Genomic DNA, 5,184 nt, shown 5'->3' with positions numbered 1-5,184 from the left:
GTGAATCACTTCCTTGAAAAACACAAAGTACCACAAAGAATCCAATATAACCTGAGCGTTTGAATAGCCCTATGACTAGAAAGGAAATGAAATTAGGCAAATATTCCCGAGAATTGAAAACAAACACGGGCATACCACAGTTTATTGCCCTTCATTCTATTGTGCATTAAGGACCTCTGGAGGTCGTGTTGGGATGGACCGCTAACTGCAGTCAGTGGTTCAAATGCACTTTGCAGCTCCCTTGGAGAAAAAATGGGGCAATTTGGTCTCAGAAACATGTATAGCCTCAAAAACCCTAGGTCGGGTCGCTATGAGTTGGAAAACAACTCAGGTGCCGTGGTGTTTGGTTATGGTGCTTCGCAGAGAATGCATTTTGACAAATAGAACATTTGTGGCGACACTATTGGTTGGGCAAGTCTGTCAGCATCGTTCTTCCAAATTCTTCCAACCGTTTGTACTTACTTTGTGTCTGTGTCTCACATTTTGGTAATTCTCAGAGTGTTTCAAACTTCTTCATAATACCATTTCACACTTTGTAGACTACAGTACAGTGTAAACATATCTTTTTTTAAACTATGAAGTCCTTTTAATAAAAACGGTTTCTCTGTCACAGTGAAATACCATGTATTGATAAGGTGGATCGGGAGGCCGAGGCTTTTGCCAGCATCACACGGCTTACGTGCTGATACCTGGAGCAGAGGCGCTTCCTCCCTAGAGAGCTGGGAACCCACAGGAAGGCCCAGAATGCCCTGCTGACAGAGCACGGAGCTGGCAGATCCCTCTGGAGATCTCCAGAGTGTGACTACAAACAGTGGCATCTTAATGCTGCTTTCGTGCACGTACTCTTGGAATCAGGCCACCGCCCACTGTGGGGGGCCGAGAGGCTTCTTAGGTCTGCGGGAACTCCGGGAACTCCGGCTGGACCTTCCGGAATTCTTTAGCATGGGTTTTAGGGCCCTGCATCTCACACCAGCTGCTGGGAACCATCTGGACACTGAGTCACTGCGAACCACCACCACGCCCAGCTCATTCTCCGCCATGGTCAGCAGGTAGTCACCTAGACAGATGAAGTTGACCAAGACAAGGTCACCTGGGCGGAAACGCTTATAAATTTCAACCTTGTCTTTTTCAGTAGCTCAGATGTCTTCCTTGGGGATAGTTCATCGAAAAGAGTTCTTAAAGGGGCGTGGACCCCACGTAGAGGATGTGCACTTTGGCCAAATGGGAACTGATGCTGGCAACCATACAAGTTACAATAGCCCCCACCGTTGGCGCCAACTGGGGTTCTGTCTCTCTCATCACAGACACCACAGGCAGCGGGGATGGAGTACCTCATGGGGGGCACCCTGATTGCGACGGTGGGGGGGGGGCGCGGAGGAAGAGGCCGACGCTTCTTATTGGTCGTAAACATATGTTTTATATGCTCTGGGAAACAAAAAAAAAGTTTTGTGTGACTTACGTTACTGTGATTTCAGATTTTTTTTTTTGGGGGGGGGAGTCTGCAAAGCAACCCTCAATAACTCCATGGATGTTCGTGACAGTACTATTTATTCCAGGCAAAAATGTATAAATAACCCAAATTGTCATCACCAAATGCATGAGCAATCTATGTTTGCATGTCCATTCAATGGGATTGTATTTAGTCATTAAAAGGAATGGAATATTGACTGATTCATGCACTAACATGAATGAATCTTGAAAACAATGTGTTAAGTTAAAGAAGCTAGAAACTCAAAGAATTCCATCGATCGGACGTATCCAGAATCAGGAACCCATGGTGACAAGAGGTGTTTGGCACAATTGGGTAAGCTTTGGACTGCTTGGATGAGGCTATCCACTTCCATAAAGATTTACAGCCTCCTACCCCCTATTGAGTGACGGTTGCTGGCAGTTGGCGTCTGTGATGGCAGTGGGTTCGGTTCTTGTGGGGGTCAATGCTGCGTGGGGAGAAAGCGGGAGCAACTGTTTAATGGGCAAGGCGTGTTCTTTGGGGGCGATGAAAAGTACTTTGGAACTACACAAACGATGGTTGTGACATCTCACAACATTGTGAGATGACTAAAATGCACACTTTAAATGGGTGAATTTTATTTTATATGGATTTAACCTTTATTATAAAAATAATGGAACACAATGTGCATTTCGCTGTATAGAAATTACACTTCAATACATTAAAATAATTTCATTTAAAAATGAACAACAGACAAACAGGCATTTTACTGAAGATGATATACGAATGACAAATCAGCACATAAAAAAAACACAATCAGCCTTACCAGGCATTGTTGTTGTTTGCTTCTGTCCAGTTGGTTCCAGCTCGTAGTGACCCTCCATTCTCCTCCCACCCATTGCTGTTCCAAACAGACTGAAACACTGCCTGGTCCTGCCCCATCCTCACCATCAATGTGATGTTATTTTTCTGTGTGAGTCACTGTGGCCATGCCGTTGACATCAGACATTAGGGCAATAAAAATTTTAAACAACGATCTGTCAATACACATCAGTGAAAATGGCTGAAATAAAACATAGTGACAATCCAAAATGCTGATGAGATTGTGGAGAAGTTGGATCTCATATATTGTTGGTAAAAAATGGAAAATGATATAGTCACTCTGGAAAAGAGTTTTGCAGTATTGTTTTCTTTCTTTTCTTTTTTTTATAAAGCAGATCATGCAACTCCCATATGATCCAGCAATTTCATTCCTGGGTATTTCTCCTAGAGAAATTGGGACTTAGGGTTCACACCAAAGCTTATCTTCCAAATAGCTTTATTACTAAGAGCTAATCACTGGAAACAGCCCAGATGTACTTCAACAGGTGAATAGTTAAATTGTGATACACCCAATACTATGGAATACTACTCATGAAGAAAAATGAATGAACTCTTTTTTAAGCCATCACTCAGCTGTCAACTTGTCATACTGTGGTTATTTGTCTGTTATGATGACATTGTAAGTTATGCCATCAGTATTTCAATTAGCAGCCGTATTACACAAGGTGGAAAGGTTTAAACAGAGCTTCTATGCCCAGATAAACTAGTGAAAAAGAAGAGATGGTTTATTTCTGACAAATTAGCCACTGAAAATCTATAGAATATCAGCAGAACATAGTCTGATACAGTACCAGGAGATGAACGCCTCAGGTTGGGAGACACTCACAATGAGACTAAGGAAGTGCTGAGTCCTCAAAGTAAAGTCTGCCTTAATAATTGGGATGACTATAATAGCATCAGTCATAAGGTAATATCCATACACCTACAAGGAAGACAACTGACTATGATTTTAGTTGAGTTTGGAGAGCAGGTTGTAAAAACACACTTGTAATCAGGGTGGGCAGTACCTTTGATGAAATGCTCCATTTTTATTCCCTTGCATTTGTTACTTTAGTAAATAAACAGAGTGTAAAGGGGTAAAGTGCCAAACAACCAGAGGGTGACACACTGTCATTCGTTTTTGCTTTGTGTTGTGCCCCAAATTCCCAAAAGGTATTATGAGTGAATTATGCAATTCCTGAAAATGTTCAACGAGATAAAAATAATGTCAAAACAACTGCTGCAGAAGCTGAAAAGGTTTTTTTTTCCAAAGATGAACACAGTATGTTCAGAGAAGAGAAATCACCTGTTTCTAATCTATCAAACACTGATTATAGTCTAATTGGCCTACAAGGAATGGGCTCCTTCCTACTCCTACAGTGAAAAGATGATTTTATACAAGCCAATGATGCTTGTATAAAATCGAAGAATATTGCAAGTGAGGACGCCAATCATAAAGCAATATGGAAGTATTACCTTTCATTATATTATTTGAATCCCACCACTGGCTGTATCCTTTCTATCATACATATTCAGTCATATACGAAGAAAATAAGCTGAGAAGCTGGACAGTATCTAGAAGAGTACAGCATCAGAATTAGAGGAAGACTCATTAAAAACCTATCATATGCAAATAACACAGCCTTGCTTGCTGAGGCTGCAATGTACACGGGTGTGCATATGTCTATAGTTTTCACAGCTATTATATTTACAGGATTCATAGATAGGAGTGGAATTGCTGGGTCATAAGGTATTTCTAGCTTTTCTGAGGAAGCACCATACCATTTTTTCATAGTGGTTGTACCATTTCACAATCACATCAGCTGTGTATGAGTTATGATATTCCCACACGCACATATTATTGTTGTTTGTTTTGGTCAGTGTCATTTTTTTTTCAGAATCAGATGGTATTTCATTGTAGTTCTGATTTGCATGTATCTAATTATTAATGATTGTGAGCATGTCTTAATGTATTTGTTAGCCACCCGGATGTCCTCTGTGGTGAAGTGTCCATGTTATTTGCCCATTTAAAAATGGATTGTTTGTCTTTTTGTTAATGAGAGATTAAAATTTTCTATATATTTTAGAGACTAGACCTTTGTTAGATATGTTGGTGCCGAATTCTGCCTTACCTGCCCCCCAGACTGTAGAGCTTCTCTTTCCTCTTGGTTATTATGACTCATAGCAGCCCTATAAGACAGAGCAGAATCGAGCCTGCGGGTTCCCTGACTGTAAATCTCTACAGGAATAGAAAGCCTCATCTTTTTCCCATGGAGCGACTGGTGGTTTCCAACTGCTGACCTTGTAGTTAGCCCCAGCTTGCAACTCACTATGCCACCAGGGCCATTTATTTTTTATCAGCACAAGTATGTCATGTTTAGGAGGTCCCAGTTATCTAGTCTCTCTTCTGTTATTCATGCACCTTTAGTTGTATTTGACAGTTTATTTGTGTCAAAAATTAGGATTTCTAACTTTGTCTTTAGATCATTATTCAAAACTTTATATTTTATATTTAACATTTAGGTCTCATGCATTTTGAGTAAGTTTTTGTGTGTGGTGTGAGGTATGGATCCCGTTTCCTTTTTCTGCAAATAGATACGCAGTTTTTCCACCCCATTTATGAAAGAGACAATCTCTTCTCCACTGAATGGACTTTGACCTTGTGTCAAAGATCATGCTGCCCATAAATGAATGGCTGGACTTCTGGGTTCTCAATTATGTTCCATTGATTTTTGTGTCTCGCGTTGTACCAGTACTATATTGTGTTTTTTTAATGTGGTAGTCTAGTCATATCTTAGGCTGGGTTTTCTAGAGAAGCAAAGCTAGCAAAGTACACACATAAACACACACACACACACACACACACACACACA

At 40.8% G+C, this 5,184-nt stretch overlaps 1 pseudogene; it reads right to left on the bottom strand.

The window, feature by feature from the left end:
- Positions 1-888: 888 nt before the first annotated feature.
- LOC115872596 lies at positions 889-1,336 on the bottom strand (annotated as a pseudogene).
- Positions 1,337-5,184: the final 3,848 nt, after the last annotated feature.

Source organism: Echinops telfairi, unplaced genomic scaffold (assembly GCF_000313985.2).
Source record: "Echinops telfairi isolate 266 unplaced genomic scaffold, ASM31398v2 ScPeMD7_7427;HRSCAF=8465, whole genome shotgun sequence".
NCBI classification, from domain to species: domain Eukaryota; kingdom Metazoa; phylum Chordata; class Mammalia; order Afrosoricida; family Tenrecidae; genus Echinops; species Echinops telfairi.
Note: the sequence above shows the minus strand (reverse complement) of the source record. Positions and strands in the feature narration are given on the sequence as shown.